The sequence below is a fragment of the Protopterus annectens genome, chromosome 10.part0, assembly GCF_019279795.1.
Source record: "Protopterus annectens isolate FY-2018-M chromosome 10.part0, PAN1.0, whole genome shotgun sequence".
In the NCBI taxonomy this organism is placed as follows: domain Eukaryota; kingdom Metazoa; phylum Chordata; order Ceratodontiformes; family Protopteridae; genus Protopterus; species Protopterus annectens.
Window position 1 is genome coordinate 1,654,575,928 of NC_056744.1, and position 15,423 is coordinate 1,654,591,350.

A 15,423-nucleotide genomic window follows, 5' to 3' on the forward strand; every position below is an offset into this window, starting at 1 on the left:
CAGCATGAATTGCTATTTTAATTATTCATTAACTAAAAGACTTCCTTTTAGATTGACAGTCAAGAACAGGACCACGTTTGTTATGTCAGACGTGGCTTGGCTACTGTTGCTAGAATACTGTTATACTAAAAGAGCTGCTTGAAAATCTTCATTAGGTTGTCATGAAGCCATCAAGGAAAATGCATCAAGGTGCTCACCTTTCCTCACTTGAGATGGTCTTTCTTAAGTTGATTACAGGACAAATTGTCTGGATTGCCAGGCAGAGTAGATCAGACATCATCTCTGATGCTTGCTGTTTGGCAAAAAGCATAGAACTTTCCGTCATGCAAGCTGTTCATGAAACCAGTGAGACTGTTTAGGAAAATCGTTATGTAAAAGTAGCTCCAAAATTTCAACACCTAGGGATGTCTTCGGTAATACTTCACATGGAAGCCTTCCTGTTGGTAGCACTCAAAGGATACATTTGATAATTATGATAGGAGGAAAAAGAAATTTCTTGCTCCTTTGCTAGCACTAGCAGATAAAAAGAAGGGTGGCATGCAGTACACTTGCAGAAGAAACTCTTGTCATGTGAATAATGCATTGTTTCTAACTACTTTCTGTTGGGAACTTACAGGTGGTGACCAAATGAATGACACCATTTGGACAATTGGTGTCACAGACAATTATTTTGTTGAGGTAATTAATTGTTTGAACTGTATCGTAGAAAAAAATGTTTTTCTTAGAAATCAGTGGAGTACTAGTTTATTCCAAGAGAATTCACAGTATCTTGATGCCTGCTACAAAGACCGTCTTACTGAAAAAGGAGCATGGACCTTTGGGCTTCTGGAGTATTTGATGAAGGAATGTGGCATTTGTGTCATGCATTGCAGTACCTTGTGAGGGTATTTGGCTTTCTGGCAATCACTCTGTGCTTTACAGCAGTTTTGCCTTTGATTTATCTCAGCCTGTGTGGCTATCCAAAAGAATAAGCTCCATATGTCTTCAAAATTCAACTAATCTGTTCATCCTTTCTGATTACATAACACCAGTGTGCTGTTATGTAATCAATTTCACCCATCCTGCTGTTTTCTGAATACTCTAGTAACAAACCTGTCTTAGCATTCACATTTTAACTAGTACACCACCTCACTTCTTAACTAAATGTAACTTTGTTTGTTCTACTATTTATTCTTCATAAGTAGTTTTTCTCTAATAGCCACTTACTTAAACATTACCTTACCTGTTCTGTCCAAGACCTCTCATTCCAAATTTTGCACGCCAACCTCCTGGCAAACGTTCTTGTTTATTTTTATCTGCATCTATTGCTTCCCTACTGATAGATACGTGGTAAATCTGCATGTTTCTCTTGTGTTGTTTCTCCTCTGCCTGTCTTGCTGGTAAATATGGCACAGCTAGCGTCCATTTCTTACAGTGTCCAGCATGGATTTGTAAAGATTAATAACATCTGTATGTGCTTCTGCTGTTTATCTGCTTTCCAGTCTCTATACTTTAGACTGTACTGTAATTGTCTTTACCACTGGTCAGAATGAAAGGAGTTAAATGACTGTATGTCCTATTTTTAAACTATTTGCATCTGTTTGTGAAGCCTTTGTCTTTAGTCTTGTGCTGAAAATGGGTCTTAACTAAATGGACATCTTAAATAAAACAACAAATTAAAAAAATGTATATATTTTATTTTATGTGCAGGATACAGAATCCCTAAAAAAAAGTTATTGCTGTTATTAAAAGCCGACAAGCTAACAGAAGGTGATTTGATGAGAAAAAATACCAGAAAACAGAAGGATACTCTTAAAGGCAACCTCCATGGTAGGTTAACTGTTAATTGTGCCTTTTCATTCCAATTTGTTTTGTATTGATGTTAATGATATACCAGAAAACTAGAAAAATGTATAGAGCTTGGAGGATTGTTGTATCACAAGAAAGTAATGATAATTCATTCGCACCTTGTAGCAGTGAAATGTCTCCCCACCTGCTACCGAAGTGTTTCCTCTTTGGTAGTTTAGGTCCTACCTAGGCTTTTTTTTTTTTTAAATGCAGAAAAGAACCTATGTAAATAGCACATAACACACACACACACACACGCACACACTTCAAAAAAGAAACTCTCTGTCCAGCTATGCATCCAGCGAGAGCTCTCCTGGAAGCATCACAAGTGAAAGCAGATGTGGGGATGCTCAGCACCCCCCCCCCCACACACACACACACACACACACACACTTACAGCCAGGAACTTGAGGAGCACAGACCTGCAACTCTGAGATGCAGAGACTGTGGAATTCCAAACAAAGGAAGCACCATATCAATATTAAAGAAACATTGGGTGTGATTTTACCTCTCACGACTTGAAAACCAGTTTGGAAACCAGTGGTCCTGCACTTAACCACTGACAGAACCACACAATAATGTAGTATATAAAGAGGCCGGGGGAGACAAATTCTTATCACTGTTTGGTCTAACCAAGCAGATGTGGAATCTGGGTCTGCATTCTGGGATGGTTCGTTGACCCTCATACATTTCCCGGACCTCAACCAGAGAGCAGTTAATTAGCCAGCAGCTGTGAATGGCACCTGGGCAAATTTATTTTCAAAACGCTAATGAATAGGTGAGGAGTACCAGAAATAGACTTGTGTTTCTCCTGATAAAAAAAAAAAAAAAAAACACCATTTCCCAAAGTTCTACCCAATATATTCATTTCAGAAAGGCATCAGGAATGGGTACTGTTTCATGTCCTTAGGCAGAACTGTTCTTTTATGCATATACTCTTGATACATCTGTTTCCTAGGGCATTGCAGAAAGTAAGAGTAAACAGGGCCAACATGATACTGAATCTGACACCTCCCTGGCCTGAGTAACTGTTTTTCTCTCCTGATGCAAATAGGAATGGAAACTTCTGATCACCCTACCTCATGTAGTCAACCTGCTGACACAGTAGTCAGGCTGTGTGGTACACCCAGACCTCTAGAGGATCATGCTTAAGATATGAATGACCTGAAGCAAATTCTTCTCAAGCACTTATGTCCTAAGGACATGCTAAACATCATGAAAGAACCCAGGAAAGTTAGCACAAAGTGTTAGCCGGCAAAGTGGGGGAAAGTTCTCATTTGGTATAGCAAGAAATACCAAAATTCCAAATTCATATGGCTGCCCTGTTACTTTTATATCTGTCCCATCCTTTTGCAGTAGGACTTTCTTATTCCTGTCTTAATGATCATGCCTCAGTAATGTCAACATGGCATTCCCCTGGACCCCTCTGTAGCAAGTACCACATCTGTTCAACAGTTCCTAAAGTGATTTTACATCTTCAGCCACAAAAGAGGACTCTCCAACCTCCTTGGGACATTAACATCATCCTAGAAAAACTAACCCTGGATACATTTGATCTTGCAGATCCCACTGCCCTTGAATATGTGCCTTGGAGGATAGTTTTCTTGGTGGCTGTTATGTCTACCACAAGGATATCACAATTACAAGACCTGTTATTCAAAGAGCAATCAGTGTTCCAGAAAGACGGGCGTGTCTGAGAATCAACCCTTCCACTGTGCCCAAAATAGTCTCTGGGATTTCCACACCACGGCTTGCCTTTTTTCCCTGACCAGCAAAGAAAAAAAAAAGAAAAAAAAATGGGTGAGGGTGGCACATATTAAACATGTTAGATGTTAACAAGCAACTCTGGTACTATATAAACAGAACCAGCAATGGTGGGAAACTGATCAATTATCTGTGTCCTTTGTCTCACACAAGCAAGACAAATATGTCAACAAATCAGTAATTTCCAAATAGTTGTCCAAGTATGATTTGCTTTGCTTGCCCAGAAAACCCTTGTAAGGGTATGTTAGAACCCCTTCTACAAGGCAGTTGTCACTTCAGTGGAATACTTCGAACATTTACAAAGTGGCTATTTGATCCTCAGCTCACACCTTTTCTAAGGTTATAGGCTTTATGACCAGTACAGAAGCAGGACAAGATTTGGCATAACCGTCAGTCAAGGCTTATTGTGAGCATCAGAACCCTGGATGGGACATAGTCGGAAGGAGATCAGTTCCTTTGTCAGCATGGACACCCCCAGTCTCTCTGCTTACATTGCAGTGGTAATCCTCACATGTTTAGTGAATGTTAATGCAACAGGGATTCATACACCGGACGTTGTACAGTTATATAAATACACTCACCATAACAGTAGATGTCTGGGCCCCCATATTCTCCCAATATGAGCGTCTGTACAGTTTAGGTGCTGAAGTGGAAGAAAAGGGGAGACTGGAGACATTTTTCCTCCATCATCTAGAGCCTTGCAGAGATTCTTTTTCTGAATGTTGTCAGTATTATTTTTATATCCTTAGTCCAATTGGTGAGCTAAATGAAAACAAAACTGAGTCTCTTATTTTCATCAGGTATATCTGCAACATCTTCAGTGACAGAAAAAAATCAAAGATGAAGTAGACGATCACTTTTGTTTCTGGATGAATACGTGCTTGTGTCGACATGTCACCGGCCTATGCTCGGGTAACTGTACAGGTCTGGAAAGCAGGGTGGCTAGTGGGCATCCACCTGTGACTAATTACTATAGTTAACAAATATTACTGCAACAGAGATCCTACTCAAACATCTGCTGCCATGGTCAATGTATTTACAAACTAATTACTATAGTTAACAAATATTACTGCAACAGAGATCCTACTCAAACATCTGTTGCCATGGTCAGTGTATTTACAAACTAATTACTATAGGTAACAAATGTTACTGCAACAGAGATCCTACTCAAATATCTGCTGCTGTGGTCAGTGTATTTACAAACTAATTATTATGGGTAACTGCAACAGAGATCCTACTCAAACATCTGTTGCCATGGTCAGTGTATTTACAAACTAATTACTATAGGTAACAAATATTACTGCAACAGAGATCCTATTCAAACATCTGCTGCTATGGTCAGTGTATTTACAAACTAATTACTATAGGTAACAAATGTTACTGCAACAGAGATCCTACTCACACATCTGCTGCCATGGTCAGTGTATTTACAAACTAATTACTATAGGTAACAAATGTTACTGCATCAGAGATACTACTCACACATCTGTTGCCGTGGTCAGTGTATTTACAAACTAATTACTATAGGTATCAAATGTTACTGCATCAGAGATCCTATTCAAACATCTGCTGCCATGGTCAGTGTATTTACAAACTAATACTATAGGTAACAAATGTTACTGCAACAGAGATCCTATTCAAACATCTGCTGCTATGGTCAGTGTATTTACAAACTAATTACTATAGGTAACAAATGTTACTGCAACAGAGATCCTACTCACACATCTGCTGCCATGGTCAGTGTATTTACAAACTAATTACTATAGGTAACAAATGTTACTGCATCAGAGATACTACTCACACATCTGTTGCTGTGGTCAGTGTATTTACAAACTAATTACTATAGGTAACAAATGTTACTGCACCAGAGATCCTATTCAAACATCTGCTGCCATGGTCAGTGTATTTACAAACTAATACTATAGGTAACAAATGTTACTGCAACAGAGATCCTACTCACACATCTGCTGCCATGGTCAGTGTATTTACAAACTAATTACTATAGGTAACAAATGTTACTGCAACAGAGATCCTACTCACACATCTGCTGCCATGGTCAGTGTATTTACAAACTAATTACTATAGGTAACAAATGTTACTGCATCAGAGATACTACTCACACATCTGTTGCTGTGGTCAGTGTATTTACAAACTAATTACTATAGGTAACAAATGTTACTGCAACAGAGATCCTACTCACACATCTGCTGCCATGGTCAGTGTATTTACAAACTAATTACTATAGGTAACAAATGTTACTGCAACAGAGATTGTACTCAACATCTGCTGCCATGGTCACTGTATTTACAAAGCTTCTCTGACCTTCTTACCATATGTAGGCATGTCTGATAATTTTTTTTCCTTTATTCTTAAAAATTGCCTGTCTTAGTTTCTGTATGTCTTATTTTTCTAATGTTTTATGAAACGTCTGCACTGATTCAGGCACTTCATTCCAAGTATATTTGGATGAACTCTTTGGGTGGGCAGAATTGACAATACTGCATTTAATGTCAGGAAGTGTTCTGTTGTACATTGGTCAGAATAAGAACAACTGCCTATACTCCACTGGTCAGAATAAGAACAACTGCCTATACTCCACTGGTCAGAATAAGAACAACTGCCTATACTCCAGTAATACTGAGATTTTACTTTCAGTTAAGATTGTTAAAAATGTCAAGGTCCTAGGGGAAAGGTCACTGATGTTTGAACTCTTCACTTGTGCAATAATAAAGATATGTCATCTGCCTATGTATGACCTATTTTTTATTTAATATCATCTAGGTGTCTGGATATTATTCTACCTTTATTTATATCAGTATTTACATCCCTGTAAGAGTATGGATTATTTGTTTTGTCTGTGCTGTATGAAATGGCCCCACAGTATTTTAGTATAAGAATAAGTAATAGAAGCAGAGTTAATTACAAGGAAGGACTTGTACAGCTGTCCTTATATTCCATGCTGTATAGATGTTTCAGAGATAGCACATTGTTGATTTATTAAGTGTTCTACTGATGAGGTGATAGATGATGTATTAGAGCTTTAAGAAAGTTTAACTTATTTGTTCGAAAATCATTTAAGGAAACATTTTTCCTGAACTGTGGGAGGAACCTATAATAGTTCCTATTTTGAAAAGTAACCCAGGATATGTGGTAGAGAACTGTTGACCTAGTAGTTTGACTTGCATGTTTGGTAAGTGCTTAGAGAGGCCACTGGGGCTTTCCTGTAAGCAAGTTCTGGACTTTGGCTCTGTTATGTGTCGAAATGGATTCCTTTCAGGGAGATCATGTGTCACTAATTTGATAAGTTCTTATTGATTCTGTTGATTGTTAGCTCATAGGATAACTCACCAGCTGCTGATGTTATGTTTTTGGATCTGGGTAAGGCTTTTGACTTCATCCCCCTTGAAACAGTTACAAAGACTTTAATGGGAACTGATAACTCTGGCTATCTAGCTAAATGGGTATCCAAATGGTTACTGGGTAGAACCTTCAGAGAGAATTTAAAATTTTTTACTCTAAGCTTAGATTGATGGCCAGGGGAGTGTGTCAGCATTCAATCTTGGGGCCACTATTATTTGGTGTAGTAATGTCAGAATGTCCAAAATCTAATGATTAAATAAATTCACCAACAATATTGAGGTGGAGTGGGCAGTAACTAATACTAGTGACTGGTGTCTGTTGCAATCTTACTTGGATTACTTATATGAATAGATAGAGAAAGATTGATATATTTGTCTTTACATTCTTTGGCTAATCGGTTTCTGAGAGGTAACATTATTGTGATATATAGAAAGGACAAATTATTGGCTGCCACATTAGATGGTGAATTTATTGATCATGGTATTGGTACAGGAGTACAAATTTAGATGTAAGAATTTCTATTTCTAATTCAAAGTTAAAGATATATTTTTTATATTAAGGCAGGAAGGATTTGGAATTCATTACATAGACATGTAAGATTGGCAAATGATTTCTCAATACTTAAACAGGCAAATGATTTCTCAATATTTAAATGGGCATTAGATAACTGTTTTACTACAATTCTATATTCTCCAATGATGTGTATTAGGCAAACTTTAAATTAGCCTCTGTAGACCCTAGGTTTATTAGTTTATTAAATGAACCATTGAAATACCTAATCTAACATTAGATAAGTTGATTTAATGGTTGTAAATGACAAATTTATTAGAAAACTAATTAATCAAAAATGTCGATAACCTTTGAAAGTCATGAGACTGATGATGGAATGTATTCTAACATTGTATATCATATTTTCTCAGATAAAAACCCACCTTCACAACTGAAGGCAGCACGCTTTTTGTTAAAAATCAAAGGTGACCAATAAGCCAATCATCTCAGTAGCAGAAGTATTAAAAATGAAGACATTGGCGTTATGGTTAAGGTGTTTATCTTACAAACAGAAAGTACAGGGCTTGATTCTCCCTTTTGGGAAGCATGGCCTGGCTTAAAAAAGGCCCCCTTGGGTTCTCTTTCTAAGGGGTTTGGGCTTGGTGTTATAGCGGTTTTGTTTACCTTACAGGTACAAGTTTTGATGCTCACCCTTGGGAAGTATGACTAGGCTTACAAAAGGCCCACAGGAGTATTAGCTTAGCAATCAGATTTGAACAATTTCCAGCTGGCAAGCTGGTTATTGAGTTTCTCTTTGGAGGTCACAGCAGACATTTTTGAGGAATAGGATATATTTCCCATCATAAGGCGTTTGACTCCCATAATGGATTGTTATAGTTCTGTTAAAAAGTTTATTATGGGAGTCTTTAAGTTGAACTTGTTAGTTCCTTTAAATAAGCATCTCTGTTGGACCCATACTCTTCTCAGCCATAGTCAAATAATACCACACCTAGCCAGACAAAACTCACAAAATGGTAATTCTGTACTCCTCAATGCCCTAACCAAGATTCTTTGTAAATGTAAAAAAAAAAATAGTGGCTCAGCCTAACACTGTGACTAACTAGTATCCCGTTAGTGCTTCTTGGCCTTACAAATGGCCAAAGCCTGTACTAGACCAGCGGTGGTCTTTTCTCCTCCAAAAAAAATTAAACACAAGAAAAAAACTTACCTGATACAGATCTATGTAATAGAACAGAGTTATTTATCTACATTATGCCTTTTAATTTCTTTCTGATCAGTAACCCTCCTCCATCTATGTGTGACACCCACTCACTTCACTGCTCTGCAACATCCAGTCTTTTTAATTTAAATACATTTCAACTTGCATTGCTAAGAACCTCCCAGTAAAATTACAAAAAGGCATCCTTCTTTTCTTAAGATGGAAGCACTGATGACTGCCAGACCTCTGTGCTACTTTTAAATATATTACTTACCTCAAATATACTTCATAATCAAACAAATTTTCCTTGCTGCTATTCCCAAAATAGCTTTCTTTAACCTGAAGACAATAGACCTGTAGCTGTTTTTTGCTGCTTAATCAAATTCTTTGAATAATAATCTATGATCAGTTTATAGATCATTTAAATAAATATAGCGTTCTACCTGATCCAACATGGGTTCTTCATTGGACATAATACTCCAGCTGCTATTTACTTTATATTGCATATCTTGATGAAATTGTGCAAACAATATCCTACATTACAGAGCTATTGTATTTGGCATGAAAGAAAAGAAACTGTCCACTAATATCCATAGAGCTTTAACAACATCAGCCACTTGTAAAATCTGATTGCTGATTGAATATAGATTGTACCTATTCACCTCACCCTAGTATATAAATATTACATTTTCTGAAATTAAAAACAGTATTTGTTCTTTACTGCCCACAGAAACAAACAACACAAATAATGCTACAAAATCTTTTTATGTTTCATGTTCTAGGCTTGTTACCATTTACTCTATTTTTGTATCATCAGCAACTCGGTTTTCTGTCCGCATATGGAAAAGTAAAAGGTTTAACATAAATACATAAAACAAACAAGGACCTGTGACAAAGCCATGGAACACCCACAGTTGTACAATTCCGCTATTGGATAAATCGTTGTGTAGTGTGACTCTACATGTTCTGAACATTAGTGAATTCTTGGTCCAGTAATTTATGTATGAATTGATATTCAGTTTCACTAATGTTTCCAAAATAGGAAATTTATGATAGCATTAGACAGTTTTGAGAGGTCTAGATATATAATATCCAGTGGTGGATATTAATCCAATACTCATTCATATTATTATAAAAAGTCACTAAGATGGTTAGACAAGATCCGCCAGTAGTAAAGCCGTGTTGGTTATGATGATAGCTTGTCTGTAAGTCTGTTTATAGTATTATCAATAATGCTGTCTTGAAGCTTTTTACTGTTTTGCAAGTAAGGCTTATAGGCCTGTAGTCATCCACAATGTTGGCATTACTTCCCTTTGCATTGATGCAATTATTGTGTCTCTCCACAAACTGGGGACATACATTATGTAGTAATGATTTGAAGTAAATCAGAAAGGCATATGCCAGTAGAACGTTTATTCATATTTATAAAGAAGCTGTTTAACACACCAGGCTGAACTGCTAAATTTATTCTTTTTTATTTAATGCATGACATACAATTTCTTCAGATATCAGTGGACTGAATACTAATCTGCTCTTACAAGGGGTTCCATGTTATCTGTTTCCTTCTACTAAGGGAAAACATTTTTACATAGTAATTCTAGCTTCCTTCCACCAAACACAAAGGTATAATCATTGTTTGGAGTGAGATTTTTTCTATCATCCCTTACTATTAGTACTTAACCTTATAAATAGCACATAATTCTTTAAAAAATCTAAGTTGGCTTCATTATTAGCTTGGGCTATTTGTAATTCTCCCACAACAAATATCGCATTTTCTGATCTCTCTCTCTCTCATTCATATATCTTATGAAATTGTGTAAAAAATGTCAGTAGTAATTCTTTTTTATGAGCGGTTGGATTCTTATCTGGAGCTTGTTTTCTCTGAGACATTTCCCTTATAACATTCTACATTCTGACAAAACTTTCCCCATTAAATATTATCTAGTTGTGAATCATGGCAACAATGTCATTATAATAGTTCAATGTTAATCGTTCAACTAAACAAGCATTTTTATATAATTTTTGCTGAAGACAACTAGTAGTTCCCAGATAACACTGAAATAGTCTTGAGTTAGCAAGTTCTGGACAGACTTCACTCTTGTATATTGTAAGGCCTTCCCCTGACCATGCAATATCTAGTTTGTATAGTTTAGTTGGGTGTGTTGGTCTACTGTGTGATGGTAACTGGAAATCAACATTTGGTCCAAAAAAATGTTACCTTTTAATATGATGTCTTCCATTACTTTTGGAGAAATGAATTCTCCAGCCAGTAAAGCTACCCCACTAAGTGATTAATGATTTCACTAATAAAGTTTTAATTGTCGTCCTTTGATAAGTTTAGGTTTTGTAAACCAGCAATTTCCAGAGTTTGATGGTAACTACTAATATTAACACTAAAGATTTCTGTAATTTTGGTTGTTTGCATTTACTGAAGATCCCAGGTCAATGTTTATATTTATAGATACTCCCATTTGAGTATTTCACCCAGCAACTGTGTTACTCATGAAAATGTAGCAAAATCACGGGGCAGTGCTTATGGCTGAACCATGTTTCAGTAGTAACTGTGATGAAAGTGTAATTTCCAACATAAGCTCTACTCTAAATTTCTAAGAATTTCTTTTTGAGGGAAAAAATTAAGCACATTTCCATTATAAAAGATACAGAATTAGCATGTGTTGATCTAGAAAACCTCTTTCTGTTTTTGTTATATGCTGAATCATAGTTTTATTGCCTGATTAGCTATCCATGTGACATGGCAGTGAGTAGTGGGTTCAGCTGACATCTTGCATAGGTGGGGAAGCACAGACTGACAGGGAGACTAAGGATGTGAGAGAGAGTGACATGGCTCCGTGTCATACACCCATGTGGTAGCAGCAGCCACAGAGTGTGTTATGCTTCTTGTACCCTAGTATCCCAGGTGACTTCTCCATAATGGTCCAGTGGGGCAGCATGGTCACACTGTGTTGTGACATGCAATCTGTCATCAGCCTACGCTGACCCGTGTCTACTGAAGCACAGATGTGTGTCACACTTACTCATTCCCTCACTGTATTGGTCATCCAGTGTACCTCATCCACCCCACTTTGTCCACAATGTACCTCAATTCACTGATACAGAGTTTGTACATTGCATCACATCCTGTCTGTCTCAGTCACCTACAGGGGACATAGTCTACTTCACACAACCCCTCAGCCATACATTTAGTTGGGTATCGATGCCTGTACCTGTTCCGGTGTCCTGTCATTCATCATTTCAACCCTCCCTGTGCTCAGCAATTTGCTTTGGACCAACCCATCCCAATAAAAAAAAAAAAAATCATAGACATTTGCATTCATCCTGTCCACTTGCCCCTGGCCTGTGCACCCAACTACAGCAGATGCAGACATCTCATCTGTTATGATTTAGGCATAATGCTATGAGTTTAACCCTCAGATTTCACTTTGCTCTTCCTAGATTTACTGATTTCCTTAAGTCAGTTCTGGTTATGGAGCCATGCCTTGTTTAATAAACCATGAATTTATCAGTCCACTCAGGCTAATTTACAGAGATTTCTTATATCTAATTGTACAGTGTCTAACATACAAATGTCTACTATGAAAAATAAGAATGTGTTTCACTTTCTGACTATGTACTGTGATTTTCAATGCTCAGAGTCTGAGATATGAGCAAAGGTACATCACTTCTGTACTCCATAGGCCTGCACGATTATTTAATGCAGTGAGCCGTCACAACCCTCCATGTTTTCCCCATCCCCCTGTTAGCAAGTTGTTTTGGACCAAAACCCCTCCTCATAGTAAAAAAAAATATACAAATTTCCAATGACACTCCCCACCTGCCTCTGGCATTTATACCCTTACCATAGCAGATATACTGTACTTCTGTGCACTGTAGACCTATGTAGTCATTTAATACAGTGATCAGTCCCCATGTCAGTAGGTTATTATTGATCAACCACACCCCATAAGACGTTATAAAAAGTTCTGTCACTCTTCTGAAATGCCATTGGCCTATGTATTCTTACCACTGCAGATGTCAAACAATTCTTTACTTCGTAGACAAAAGTACCTCTTTTATTCAAGATCCACTCCCTGTACTATAGAGGATTACATAGCTTGATGGGCTTCGTAATTGTGGCAGCTGTTTGTATCATGCTGTTTGTGGACTTATAGCTCAGTATTTATGCTAATAAGACAACGTAGGTTGAATATCTCTGAGTTAAACATTTAGCACAAAGAGTACCAACCTTAGAATACACAGTGACATCCATGCTTAACTATGCACATTAAATGTAGACTGAAAAGTGTTTTGCACATGCCTGATCAGGGCTGTGTGATGGTGCTCAGAGTTTCTTGAAATCTATGTTGCATCCCCTATTAGTACTATTAGCCTGCCATGCCATGAATGGCAGTGTAGTGGCCAGCTACTGGACACCATTGAGGCATGTACAGGCCCAGTAACTTGTGTGTCTGATGCTCGCGTCTACCCTGTTGGCAAGTCTAGTGTTGTCACTTGACTCTGCAGTAATATTGTTCTAAATCGCACTACCATGCCATCTGTCAGTGTGTCATATGGATTCTTCAACATGTGCCAAAGTGAATTTGCTAATATTTTCATTCTGATATCAACCTGTGAAATACCCATGACTTCTGAAAGTTCTGTATTTGGGAGGCCTGCTATGTGGTGCAGAAGAGAGACAAAAAATATTTCTCCACATCCCTGCGTCACCAGCACCATAAGTGCCTTCTGGTGAACCTTATTGAGGGCCCCAGCACAACGTAGATACTTGGAACTGCCATGCCAGAACAGCAAGTGAGGTCACGGGCATCACCTACTCTGGGGAGCAGTGCCTGCCTGACCTTCCCTACCAGTGTTAAGAAGAGTCCAAAAAGTGGAAAAAACAAACGGACAGCTGAAAGTCCACTTGTTTTTTTCCACGTTTTGGATTTATCAGTTTGTTGTGGAACTTGTTTAAATGTTAAGAAGTGGTTAGGGAGAGACTGACAGGGATCCACAGTAATTTTGATTAGCTGGTTCATAGGTGTGTACTCGGCTAATGGCTCTGGAGCCTTTAAAAGCCTAGCCCATAGGATTACCCTGGCATTGTGCCACCCGACCTTAGTTTCCAGGGCCTCTGTCGAGTAGAGCCACTGGAGTGATCCCCGGGGTGAATTTTTTATTTACCATCCACTCGTCAAGATTTCTCTTGAAGCGGGCCAGTGAGGTGCTCTGTTTGACATGTATGGGAAGTCTGTTCCATAGCATGGGCAGTCTCTGGGTTATGAACCTGTCCCTCCAGCACGTTCTGTTGATTGTGGTAATGAGGTTGAGGTCTCTGGAGTGTGTGGTGCGGAGGGATTGGGATTTCTTTAGCTGTAGCATTTCTAACAGAGCTGGGTCAGATATGGCTTTGTAAGTCAAGCAGAGATCGCCTCTAAGTAGGTGATACGAGACAGAGAATAGTTGGAGTTTTTTTGAGTCTGTCCATATAGGGCATGTGTTTAAGGCCTAGAATCCTCTTTGTGAGGTACTTTTGTGGCCTCTCCAGTTGTTGCAGGTGTCTAGTGAGGTACATGCCAAATGGAGCGTTGTACTCGATGACTGGCCTAATGAGGGAAGAGTAGAGGGAGACAATGGCCTCTTTCTTCCTGGATGCAAAACCCTTAGTAATGAGATCTGCCGCATAGAAGGACTTTCTGACCACAGTGGCACTGTGGTGGTCAAAAGAGAGGTTACTGTCAACCTGTGTTCCCAGATCTCTTGTAATGCCTTCTGTGTTCAGTGGACTACCATCGATGTGGTAGTTCATGAGAACTGGGTTTTTCCCAAGGGGGATGACAACACATTTTTTGGCATTGGGCTTAAGGCCATGGTTCTGGCACCAGTTGTTGGTCTCAGTGAGGCCTTTCTGTAGGATGCCAACATCACTTGGGGAGTTAATAATGGTTCCCAACTTGCAATTGTCTGTGAACTTTGTCAGCCAGAGTCCCTTTGTGTTGGACTTGACTTCTGAGAAGTAGATACCAAACAGGAGAGGACCCAGGACCGATCCCTGTGGGACTCCAGTCATGACTGGTCGTCACTCTGACTTGGAGTCAGATAGAACCCACAGTGTGAAAGTAACTGTGAGCCAGTTTGCAACCCACCTAGTGATATAGGGGTTGATGCCTAGGTTAGTGAGTTTTTCTATGATTCCTGAGTGGGAATAGTATCAAAGGCCTTGGCCAGATCAAGGCAGGTTGTATAAACCACCTTGCTTTTATCCATAGCTCTGGTGACTGACTTAAAGAAGTCGACCAGGTTGAGCAGGCATGATCTACCCTACACAAAACCAACCTGTGTGGGATCCAGAGTTTGGAGAGTCCCTATATCCTTGTTTATTAGGTCCATGATGATGCGTTCCATAGCTTTGCATATCAGACTTGTCAGACTAATGGAGTGATAGTTTCCAGGATCTGTAGTCGCTCCTCCTTTGTGGAGAGGGATGACTATAGCAGTGCGCATTTGGTAGGGACAAAGCCTGAGGTGAGGCTGTGATTGAACAGGGCACACAGGTGAGGTGCCAGTTCACTCTGTAGTTCATGTAGAACACAGCCGGGGATACTGTCAGGTCCCATAGAAGCTGTATTTTTGGCCTTGGACAGTGCTGTTTTAACCTGTGCAGCAGTAATACTGGGTGCCTGGCAATCTACTGGTATTGTGATTGGCCCTTTGGGGGGTAAAGTTGGCACTGAATCTGTCTGCCAGTAAACTGGCAATATTTGTTG

At 38.8% G+C, this 15,423-nt stretch overlaps 1 pseudogene; it reads left to right on the forward strand.

The window, feature by feature from the left end:
* LOC122814375 overlaps positions 1–15,423 on the forward strand; it is a 388,456-nt pseudogene that overhangs the window by 350,486 nt on the left and 22,547 nt on the right.